Here is a 13,064-nt window from a genome sequence, read left to right as displayed (position 1 = left end):
AGGAAGGGGACGGGGAAGGAAACGAGGAATAGTGGAGAAGGAAATCGAAGCAGTGGGAAGGGGATGAGGGAGGGAAGGAGGGAATAAAAATAAATAGTTTGATGTCCGACCTCGTACAGTGATCTTGGCGATTGTCTTTGCTCGTCTCAACATAATTCGCTTTGTGACGTCTTTTCCTCAGTCAGGGTAACTTACTGATCATCCATGTATTGGCTTACAATGACGCGTAGTACTGTTTTGAAGAAGAAAAAAACGTGTGGGGTCGTGGTGCTCGAGCAGCCCCGCGCGTCGCTCAGGGATCCGGAAAGGTTCGAAGTGACTCGCCAGGTGCTGTTCACTCTCAAGGCAGACTGAATTATGTAACTTATTTATTTTCTTTAAGTTTAAGATACGTTCCGACTCCCTGGGGCAGGTGTGTGTACAGTGGTGGGTTTTATGACTTAATGATTGGTAACAATAGTTGGTAAAGCCTCACGCCTCGCAGTAACATCTGGTCAGCAGGTAACCACTCAGCCTAGCCTCGCCCCGCCGCCCGCCACGCACCCGTCGCGTCTGCGCACACCGTCACGGCGACGTTGAACTGTCTCGCTGATTTGCTCAATACCCTGCCTCTAATAACAATCCCATCATCTTTTCTCATTCATACTTTTATTCAATGTTAGATAATGTCTCTTTTTATACCGGTTTTATTATGTTTATCCATTTAGCGGGAAGGGAGAGGTGGCATTTGCTTAGTCAAGTTAACCAGATAACGCGAGCGTTTTCTATCACTATATAAGCATCACGTCACCCCGGCTCGTTGAATCCCCTCCGCTCTCCACTGTCTCCACCAAAGAGACTATATACGAAGAGATAGTGGTATGTAGTAATTCCTCGGGCGTGCGGAAGTAGCGCCATCTATTGCAGCCCACCAAAAACGTCACTTTTCAGGGGTAGCTTAACTATTTTTAAAGTACCTGCCACAGCACCCTATCCAGCCTTCACTTATTTTTTTCATTGTAAAATGATTTACTAATGGGGTAAAGAAAAATATATTTGTTCTTGTGTTTTATTAGGTATTATCTACACTATATCAATTTGTTTTTTTAGGAAAAATATGATGTTGAAAGCATTTGCTAATATATATATATATATATATATATATATATATATATATATATATATATATATATATATATATATATATATATAAATATATATATATATATATATATATATATATATATATATATATATATATATATATATATATATATATATATATATATATATATATATATATATATATATATATATATATATATATATATATATATATATATATATATATATATATATGTGTGTGTGTGTAGCAAACATATCCAGTGCTTTAAATACAAGCAAAGCATACAACATTCTATGCATGCTAAATTACTATAAGGCCTTTGCAACTGTGGTAACCCGGATGTCACACTGGTCCTGTGTCCCAGGGTAATGGGTTCCCTAACACCACAGGCTCAAGGGCCAATGTTACAGAGATGAGCACCGAGGCCACGCGCTGCTACAGCGTATGCCCCCAGCCTTACCTTTACCTTTTGCAAAATGCTCTTAGCTGAGTAAAAATATCATACTAACTGTACAAGTACCAGATAATGGCAAGCATTGCATACTGCTTGACAAGGCAGAGAACAAAAGCTTCTAAGCATTACAACTGAAATAAACAATGGGAGACACTCAAAGCTTGTTAACTGAACATGACCCAATTTATAACAGGCAAAACCAACAATGGTGCGTTATATACAATGAAAACTGTATAAAAATGTTGCAAGGCACATCAATATAAGAGCAAAGCATCATAAAACATGCTGAAATATATGATGGAGGACATCAAGAAGGTAACACATGAGTTGTCTTAAATGGAATGCAATAACTTGGTGGTCCTGGGAGACAGGCGAGCCTGGAGGTGAAAATGGAATGTAGGACACGGTATGATCTCACAAGCTCTGACCTTGGTGTCAGGGTCAAGAAGATATTAAGCTCAGTAGACACAACTATGCAGCGGAGGCACATATGATAAAAGCAAATGAGACAAAATAAGGCAACTCATAGTGTAAGAAAATAGCAGGAAAGTTATGCTGCAGTATGTGACACACCAAATTACAGGGCAGAGAGTGATATGTATTTCATAGGCTACATCAGTAAACATGTAGCATTTATTGCAGGAAGCACACATTAAAGTTGGATGTAATAAAATATATGTTTTATGCACACATTAAAGTTGGATGTAATAAAATATATGTGTTTAGCACACATTAAAGTTGGATGTAATAAAATCATTTGATATGAAGCTCCTTGAACTGGCCAACCAAACAAACCACTCTCTGCCCCCGCCATTCAAAAAAGCATTATTTTTCACAAGGTTTATGAGGCATTAGTCAAGAATATCAACTGCCATTACATTTTGTAAATCATACCTATGTGATTATGTATATCATATAAAGCAGAAAAAAATTTGCAAGCTGTAATACAAACAAGATTACTCCTGGAAGCCACATTAATGATGCCAGACACGTGATGATAGACACTCAGTGTGATGAAATTACATGCTGTATTTCACATTATGAAACCAAGCCAAGTGTCACTGCAGGACATATTAGGTAAGGCAGACACCAAAAGCTTGCTACCTGAACAAGATTAAATATAACAGGCAAAATCCACAATAAAGTATTGCGTACTGTTGGGTAGGGAAGAGAACAAATGCTTCCAAGCATTACACCTGAAATAAACAATGGCAGATATTCAAAGCTTGTGAACTGAACAAGATCTGATTTATAATAGGCAAAACCAACAATGGTGCATTACATGCGATATCTGGCAGGGGATTCCTTGCATTACAATTGGAAAGTGGCAGACACCTAAAGCATTAACTGAACAAGATCTGATTTATAACAGGCAAAACCAACAATGGTGCATTACGTGTGATATCTAGCAGAGAAGATAAATGATTCCTTGCATTACAACTGGAAAGTGGCAGACACCCAAAGCTTGTTAATTGAACAAGATATGATTTATAACAAGCAAGCCCAACAATGGTGCATTACTTGCAATATTTGGCAAAGTATATGGAAAAAAATTCTTGGCGTAACAAGAGTAATACTAAATAATGGCAAATCCCACGAAGTTTCTCTTCTTTGACAAAGCCTGTGCTCTTTGCTGCAGGGCTGTCAGAGTCTGTTTGCTCCAGCCAACATGTACTGAAATACCCCTGAGTCATGATTGAAGTGTTGAAACTGAAGACAAGTGAAATACTGTGCTCAGAAATCTATTAGCATTTGGACTTTGATAGTATAAGGCCAGAGCAAACCTCCTCTCTTGTAACCCATATCTCCTACTAGGCTTAGATCTTGGCATCTTGCAGCATGTTGAACCTGACCTCATAAAAAATCCATCCCTATTGGATCTAAAAAATTGCTGGCTCTGGGCAAAAACTGCCCAGGATTTGTAACAGCCTGGGCTTTGAGCTGCCTTGCCTCCCGGTGCAGACGACAGACTGTTGTGTGCAGCAATTTTCACTTTTCATGTCTGAAAATACATGAAAAAATATTTAATCACAATTAATCACAATTCTAAATAATAAAATATGTGCATGTAATTGCATTATTTTCAGTGCTATAAGGACAGTGAATTTAAGCATTGACATTATGTCTGCACGCCAGCATCGATGTAAGGCTTCACTTATTGCCTGACAAGAGTAATATTTTCAGGAGAGATGAGGGAGAGGATACAACTGGAGACTCTTGACAGATATAATGTCAAGATCTACAAGCACCCATTTACCATATATATCTTTGATGTTCAGTCCATACTAAAACATTTGTCAATGTGTTGCCACACTAAAAATATAAAAATTCCCTGTTTCTGCAATGTTAGTCATACCTAAGCCCTGCTAAACCATCCAAGTGAATCAAGAAAGAGTTCTGGGCGGCAGCATGAGCCAATACTAAATGGCACCACTATAAAAAAAATTGCCTGCATCATGACGGGCCTGGGCCGACCGCCAGGCGCCTGAAGAAAACCTACCGGCACTATAGGCAGGTGGGAAAAAAAAAAAAAAAAAGGATCACATCAGAAGAATGGACAAAGGTTTGTTAGTGGCACTTCAAGGTTATGCTACCTCTTCAAAGATTGGCCAATCATGGTTTAAAGTGGAACAGGATAAACAAGAAACAGGTAGATATCTGTGGACACTATTGTTACTATCAATTGCCAGCCTATGGCAAAATTTGAACCTATGCTATCAAAAACATAAGACCCATATGCTGATCACTCGACTAATCATAACGGTACTACACCCATAGAAACATAATAAAGAGTTTAAATATATCATTCAAAATTTCAACCTTTTTACATACTTTTTTTTTTGAGATATGAAGCCTACTGGTGTAACAGTTGAATACTGAACTCAATTTGTATGCAGAGATGTGAAGTATGTTATTAAGCTGTAATGTTTCCAACACATTAGTTGTGATTAAAGCAACACAGAATAGTAACTAAAGAGGATAAATTATCACTGAGAACAAGAGGTTCCTTACTATATTGTGGTGAGCTTGATGGCCGAGTCAAGTTTCCTCCAACCCCATCAAGTTCACACCTGTTGAGAGGCAATTTTTTAATCAAAGTGAAAAATGGATGCAAATGGTCACTAAAACTAGTTATTATACTTGGTGTCACAAATTTGGGCAAAGAATTTAGGGAAGGACTCCTGGACTTGGCGTCACTGATGAGGTAAATGATCTCGTGCACTCATTGGGCTATAATACATACATTGTTATAATGTGTAGTATTGTCTTGTTACTATATATTACCTACTGATAATGGAAATACATGTCAGGATTAATCATCAAATACAAGGAAAAAAGAATCATTTATGGAAATTGTGAACTTTTAAGTTCATGTAACAAACAAAGTTTATTATACACAAAAAGGTTGGATACTTCAGATGTAAAAGATTTTTGGATATAACATCACCCCTTTCCTCCATATTGGTTCTTTAAAGCAAGGGTTGACTACAGTTGATTATTATTTGCGGCAGGTTACACGACACTTTTTTTTAGTGCAAACCATCTGGAAATCAATGATCATTATAAGGAATACTTCTCATGAGTAGCTACTAAAACTTGACAACCTAGAAGGATGCACCATCAGACTGTAAAGGATAGATATATTATAAGACATAGCTACATTGGTGGATCCAAAGGGGGCCCGGGCCCCCCCAATGTTCCTGAGTGATACAGGAAAACTAGCTCAAAAGCGCGCTGCGGCTAAAACAATGCTTTGGCACAAAGTCCAGGCCGTCATACCCATTGATTTAGGTCACTTCACCAGTTTTTCAAGACCAGGACTGCCGAGAATGGCTAATCGGTAATGCTAATGTTCCTTCCACCCGCAAAAAGTCTGACATCCTCCCAAAAACTCATTTCCTGGATCTACACCCAAAGACATACCGTAACATGGTTCAGTGATCATGGACAAAAAAAAATGTTAAGACAATCAATATCCAATCATTTCAGGATACATAAATCAGCATCCATATGAAGGAATTCTACAACTTAAAAGTGATGCTGAGCAGGGCATGTGTTAAGTGACTTGCACAGTCTATTTTGTGAAGTCATAATTAGATTAATATCACAACAATCAACAAACACTAGATGAAGTATTCATACCAAAATCAGTACATGGAGCTGGTGCACTGCAATGGGAAGCACATTCCTGTAGCTCACCAAGAGGGTTGGATGATGCCATGTACTTCAGGGGGGGTGGCTAAATGTCTTCACCCTTGGCCTCTCCCCTTCAGCTGCCACATTCTCTTGGATGATATCGGACGTGTTCGGATCTGTTGGGATGTGGTTGTGTTAGATGTGGAATAACATACGATAGTGGAACATGGAAGGAAAGAGTATGTCCACACGGTAAAATACAGAGATGAGGATTGCACTGCATTAGTTGAGTGATTACAAGATGTAAATTGAAATTCTTTGGATACTGAAAGGATGTACGGGGACAACTGGGTGAGAAGAGAGAGAGATGCAGATTTTTGTTATATAGCTAGATACACCAATGAAGACTTAGGACATACACATTCAGAAAGACCACAATTTTGGCTGCTAGACAGAAAAACACTAGATGTCAAAGTGCCAGGACATTGAAGGAAGTAATAATAAGAAAAGCAATAATAATTAATGAGTATAAATATATTTCTGATATTTTTGTTTATTTTAATGCTAGTATTGGAATTTTCAAACACTAAGAATATAATAAATAAATATTGATAAATTAATTAAAATAAATACATTAATTGTACTAATACTACCACTAACAATATTAACAGCGCTGCACCTAATAGACTGAGCAATAAACTGAGTCTGATATGTAACCATAATTAAACTGTCTCTGTCTGAGTGTTATGTGAAGCTTGCTCCATGCACCATGATAGGAATGGCATAGATGCATGCAGGCTGCTGAGATGCTTACAGTCACCAGCCACTTGTAGATATGGCACAAAAATGTGTTGGAAGCATTGGCGGCCAACTTCCATTTATTTAACTATTATTTTCTTTAAACAAAGGAGACAGCTCAAGGGCAACAAAGCGTACTAGAAAAAAAAGCCCCACTACTCACCACTCCCAAACAGACAAAAGTAGAGTCTTGATACACTCTTCTTGAAGGTCAGATTATAGGCAGGAGGTAATGCGGACAATGGAAGGCTGTTCCAGTTTATCAGTGTAAGGGATGAAAGAGTGGAGATATGCTGATTAACTTTTGCATAAGATGTTTGGCAAGATAGAACATGCAGTAATTGACTTAAATTAGAAAAGTATAGATTTAGGAGGGAAATGGGCGGGCATTGGTTCAGTAATAGGGTGGTGGGGGAATGGAATAGACTCAGCAATCACATAGTGAGTGCAGGGACGATAGCTTGTTTTAAGAGTAGACTGGATAGCTACATGGGCGAGGCTGACAGGTGGTAATGGGGAGGAATCTGGAGCTGCCGTGTGTAGGCCATTCGGCCTCGTGCCTTGGGAGGAGGGGAGGCATGCAATTAGCAAGTTCAGAACAGCTGTCAGCGTGAAAATGATTAGAATTTCCACATTATCATTATTTATATATGTCACTTACCCCGGCTGGCATCCTTCCGTAATAAATGTAGCTTCACACCAGGCTGTGTCCTCTTTATCACCACAAAGGGACATGATTTGAGGCTCCGGCTGGTAAACGTGGCGGCCGCGGCGGTGTTATGATTTTTGAACGAGGCAGAGTTGCAATCGGAGCAGAGAAAGATATTGCTGCGAATAGCGGTATAATAAATAGTATAAGTTAAACCAAGATAATTATATTCACCCACTCTTTCCCCCTACAAACCAATGACTCAGTGTATATATATATATCATCATTACTGATGGAAGTCAGCGTGCGTGCTAAAACAATGAGTTTGGAAGAAAAAACATGATCACATAGTTTAAAAGAACGGCAGTAGGGCTACAATTCCTTGGTTCATTCCAGTATATATACAGAAAGGTTAAACACATAAAACACATCTAACCACACATGCAGAGAAAGTAATATAATTGTGGTATAATAATATAACAATAATAGCATTACTCATGACATGCAGTCAGGCTATATCTACCTAGTAAATATATACAGTATATATAGTTCCTACTGTTCATTTTAATATTTATCTACCTTTATTTTTTTTATTTAAAATGGGAAATAACCAGACTGAAGAAAAAAAGTAGCAACATTTGCTGCTTGATCCCATGTAGCAACACTGCTGATTGGTTCTGGGGGTTGGGGGTGGGTCTTGAGGGGGGGAGGCGCCTGGATGTAAACAAAGCTACTCCTGCGCCATCTGTTGCAACCGACATACACCAACACCCGCCCACGGTCTCCCATAGAGGCCCCCTCTCCTGTTCTATAGTCTCCTTGGTCTCCACTCTCCAGTGACCAGTCAATCAGTCAAGTGTGTGCGTGTGTCTGTGTGTACGTGTTTGTCTGCGGCGAGTAATTTGTGGCAAGGATGGAGCGGCGAGTGTCGGCGGTGTGAGGTAAGCCAGCCAATTAGCGTCATGACAGAGCCATCAGCGTCACGAGCTGCTTGGCGGCGTGTAATTTGTGGAACCAAGCGATGAAGTGTTTGGGGAAGTACCGGCAGGCTGAAGGGTCGCCGGGACACTGTGTAGCCCGTGTGTCAGGGTCCGCCTCCCTTGTGGGTGACAGATACATACGATTAAGATGAGCAAGGGGCGAGTGGTATCAAGTCATCATATTAATTAATAACAAATATTAAGATTCCATTATGTGTGTTCAGGGTCAGGCGCTCCACTCTGCACCGGTAAGGCTTTGGAGTCATCGTTATTTACCGTTTAAAAGATACATACGTTTACGATTAAGCAAAGGCGGAGGATATGAAGGAAGAAACATTGAAATTAAGGTACAATATAATGAATTAAGTTGTCATCACAAACATTAATTATGATATCGTATAAAATAAGGTGTATAATAATAGGGTGTCAGCCTGTACAAAATAAGGTATAGTATAGTACTTCACGTGTCATCATATAAAAAGAAAAGGAATAAAGTGCGTAACGGTAATTTGTAAACTATCCCAACAAATAACAAGTTCTTCTATACGACCTGAAGCATCTCGAGACGCCTCGCGAACCTGAACTGATTCGTTTTGAGGCACCGTCACCTGGTTTTGCGATATGCAGCTTTTTTATACGTTTGTTACATTATTAAGAAAATATGCCAAGAAAAAGTTTGAAGCGAAGTCTGTTCATTTCATGGAAGGCGACAAGCACTTCAGAAACTGTCATTGGTTTGGTCTCGCCTCGACGCCTCGTAGTGAGGGAGTGTGTGTAACACGGCCGCGAGTCATCGTTACGTTAACTTGAAACACTGTGGCCGTTACAATATTTAGGAAATCTTGATATATTTGTTTCAGAAGAAAAAAAAAACTAATTAGATAACTTTTTAAGGGAACGTCAGCCATGTCAGTCCTCCTGCCACGCACCAAAGAGACACCTTTGTGAACCCCTGGACGCCTCGGCACAAAGGCGAGACATACACACATTAAGGTTAACTTACTCATCTCTGCAACGTTTTGTCACACCAGTCAGTCTGAACCTACCTGGAACATTTTAGATAAACTCTGGACGCCTTGATCCGAAGATACTCAGTGTCAGTCTACATTTAATCCCCAAAAGTGCCTCAAATAAGCTTTTAGAGTTAATCTTACTTAACACAACAGCTAAGAGATTTTAAAGCGTCTTCATCCGAAGACCAAGTATGTCAGTCTACGTTTAAATATCAAAATACCTCAGATAGCCCTTTTAAAGTTAGTCATACCAGTGAGTAACACTAGCGGACTTTTTGTTTCCTTTTCTTTTTACTCATGAGGTGCCTTCTTTCCCTTTAAGAAAAAGTAGCAAAAAAGAAAAGAAAAAATCCCAAGATGTCTTGACCTGGACACACGGACGCGGAGCCCAAATACAGTTCATCTTGAAACAAACACAGCGTCCAGGCCTTCAGTGGCCCGGGGAGCGAGCGAGGGAGAAACAGATCAAGAGGGGATACCGAAGGGTCGTGTCGCGCATTGGTCACCACTCGGCTGACAGACGGCGGCGAAGTAGAAGGAATGAACATTCGGCTAATGAAAGCCTGGCCGCTGCCTGGCATGCCTCGCGACGGCTGACTTGGCTGGGAAAGTTAGTCGCCGCCGCGCTGAAACACTCCATCAAAGGATGGAATCCTGCCCTGCCTACCGCGCCTCCTCCGCCTTCTCCTCCATCTATTCCCCATGCTGTTCCTTCTCCCTCTCCTCCTCTTCCTACTATAATGCTACTTCTCTTCCTCCTCCTGTTCTTATCCGTCTTTCTTCTCCTCTATCCCCCAATCATGATACTGCTTCTGTTCCTCCTCCTCCTCCTCCTAGTTGTCCTATTTCACGGCCTACAGAAAGATGGAGAAGCAAAGGGAGATAAAAGTAAATAGATAGATAGACAGTGTGCGTGTGGGTGGGATGTGTATATGTGTGTGTGTGTGTGTGTGTGTGTGTGTGTGTGTGTGTGTGTGTGTTTGTGTGTGTGTGTGTGTGTGTGTGTGTGTACGCGATAGAATGTGAAAAGTAGAGAAGCAAAGAGGAAGTGAAGGAGAAGGGAAGGGAAGGGAATCAACGGAAGATAAAGGGAAGTGAGGGATCCGTTCACTCGCCCCCCCGCCCACCCCTTGACCCCTTCTTGTTGTCGTTGTTGCCTCCTGTTGGCTGATTGGCGGACACTGGACGGCGACACCCAGTGGCGGAGCGACTCTCAAGACACCTGACCTTCGCCTTAGAGAGAGAGAGAGAGAGAGAGAGAGAGAGAGAGAGAGAGAGAGAGAGAGAGAGAGAGAGAACATTGTGAAAGATAAACAAATTAAGACCAAGTTGTGTTATGAGTCGACCCGTTGTGTGCGTTGCTTGGGGGGAGGAGGAGGAGGAGGAGGAAAAATGGAGGGGGAGGAGGAAAAAAAATCAGAGGTGACCTAGTCTCTCTCTCAAGGAAGGAAGGAAGGGGAAGAGAAAGGTAGAGGGAGAGGAAAGGGAATTAGGATTATGAAGACATTTTAAATTTCCTCCTCCTCCTCCTCCTTTTCCTCTTCCTCTTCCTCTTCCTCCTCCTCCTCCTCCTCCTCCTCCTCCTCCTCCTCCACCTGCTCCACCTCCTCCTCCTGTGGTATGCGGGCGAATTGTTTTCACCTCAGAGAACTAGACGTCCCTGCCCTGCATAGTCTCAGGTCACCCTTGGACAAGGTGTAATACCTGATCTGTCTCCCGTGCCAGGGTCACGGTGAAGCCTCTGGGCAGCAGCAGTGGTGGATTGGACTGCAGGCAGAGGATCTCTTTATGAGACAATGGCTGGAGTTCCAGGGTCCTAGTCAGCTGGACCGTGCCAAATTATTTAGGCCTGCGGTGTAGAGGAGTGTGGCGACCTCTACACTAAAAAGCCTCCCTGGGAACCAGTTGTCGGTGTGACCTCCCCGTCCCTCCCGTCTATCGACGGTACTCCCATCCCTATTCTGCATAACAGCTGGTTCTTGTTTTCTCCTGAAAGAGATGTCTTCCGTGGGCCATTTGAGGTTGTATCTCCCGGCTTCTAGGTGGAGTTTCTGAGGGTTTTTCTCATACTCAAGGAATATTTCAGTCTTTTGGTCTCTCAGGAAGGGCGTCTGATAGTCTCTAGAGTTGATGGAGAACACCTGGTGACAGGTGCCACTGGCGAGGCCTCGAAAGGGTCGCAGAGTTGGGTTAGACGTTTCGGAAAGAGGGAACAAATTGCTGGTTCCTCTCCTCCCTTGCCAGCTCTGCTCTGTGTGACTACGCCGGCCCCGTTCTATGGGACAAAACTTCGAGGACAATAGCTGAAAAGCGCCGGGTTGGGAAAGTCTCTCTCGTGACCGAGGCTCAGGACAAGCGATTGGTCTTTGAGGCGTTTTCAAGACCCTGTGGGAGCGAACTCCCAGTGTTGGAGGCATCTAACACAGCAGTATCTAATTTCCATGCACAATTTTTATACAGTTCAATTTATGGTCACAATTTAAGTTATTTCGAGAGCGCTTTTAAAATTTGCCCAAACTGTTAACTCGCTTAAATTTCTAACAGTGCCCTCGAACCTTAAGTGTGACGTCAGTCCCGGACGTTTTGCAGCTCAGTTCTTCCAGCTGAGTAAGACTTGCCGCCTCTGCGTTCAAAGATTACATCTTCAGAAGGCTGTGACTGAATGGAAAGTCAAACATAATGATCTTGAAAAGAAATTTGTAGCCCTTCAGGAATTTGTTTTAACTAATGTGGCAGTGACTCCACCATCGATGGTGGAGAAGCCCTCCACCGAGACTGTGCCCTCTCCAGACGACCCTCCTGCTTCACGGGAGGACGTGTTATCTGCCTCACAGGCTGACTCCCAGCCTGCCTCACAGGATAACCCCCAGCCTGCCTCACAGGCTAACCCCCAGCCTGCCTCACAGGCTAACCCCCGGCCTGCCTCACAGAACAACCGCCAGCCTGCCTCACAGGCTGACCCCCAGCCTGCTTCACAGGCTAACCCCCAGCCTGCTTCACAGGCTAACTCCCAGCCTGCCTCACAGGACAACTTCCAGCCTGACCCACTTAACGCTTCTCTTCCTGCTTTACAGGATGTCGAGTTCCAACCTGTAAGGAATGGAGCCAAACCGAAGCAGGCAACCAAGGACATACTGACCCCCACTACCTTCAATAGGTTCCAGGTGCTGGCAGACACCATGGAGGATGAGTTCGAGACTCGCCTAGTTGGGGGCTCCATGGTGCGTGGCCAGCTGGTTGAGTTCTGTGGTCGTTCATCAAACGGCCGTAGAAAACGTTACTGCTATCCAGGTGCCAGACTGGACGACATCACCGCAGCGTGCGATGATGTCACGAGAAATGCCGACCGAAACACCCTCTTTGTCATTCACGCGGGGACAAATGACGTAAAGACAACCCTTTCTGAGGAACTGCTTGAGAAATACCGCCGCATGATCAAGTAGTATAAACGTAAAACGGATGCCAGTAACATCATAATCTTAGGAATCCTCCCGAGGGTCGGTGCCGAGTCTAGCTTTTACAATAAGGCCTTCAGCACAAACAACAGACTTCAGTCCCTTTGCTCACAAGAAAACGTCCAGTTCGCTAACTTGTGGAACAATTTTTACTACGATTCAGACTTGTTCCTTCCTGATGGCATTCACTTAAACCCTGTTGGAGCAGCCCGTTTCGGGAGGCTGCTCTGTGACCAAGTGGCTCTTCGAAAGCCAAAAAACGCGGAGGCGAGAACACCAGCAGCTCCACCGTAAGGGTGCACTCAACCCGCAAAACTCCCGACTCGAATGACATTAAAGCTTGCTTTGTAAACGCTCGTACCCTACGTAACAAATTTGAAGACTTAGAAGTCCTCGCAGCTACAAATCATTATCACATTATCGGAGTCACATAACCTTGGATAGACACTTCAAATAGAGATTTCATTGCGGAA

At 42.5% G+C, this 13,064-nt stretch overlaps 1 long non-coding RNA gene across 1 annotated transcript; it reads right to left on the bottom strand.

Annotated features, from left to right (window-relative positions):
- Positions 1–2,961: 2,961 nt before the first annotated feature.
- On the bottom strand, positions 2,962–7,308 carry LOC126997160 (uncharacterized). Its single transcript, XR_007751914.1, has 4 exons — positions 7,156–7,308; positions 5,703–5,872; positions 4,572–4,630; positions 2,962–3,561 (listed from the first exon to the last, which is right to left on the bottom strand). It is a non-coding gene; the product is annotated as an uncharacterized LOC126997160 (long non-coding RNA).
- Between the last annotated feature and the right edge of the window lie 5,756 nt (positions 7,309–13,064).

Source organism: Eriocheir sinensis, chromosome 11 (genome assembly GCF_024679095.1).
Source record: "Eriocheir sinensis breed Jianghai 21 chromosome 11, ASM2467909v1, whole genome shotgun sequence".
In the NCBI taxonomy this organism is placed as follows: Eukaryota; Metazoa; Arthropoda; class Malacostraca; order Decapoda; family Varunidae; genus Eriocheir; species Eriocheir sinensis.
Note: the sequence above shows the minus strand (reverse complement) of the source record. Positions and strands in the feature narration are given on the sequence as shown.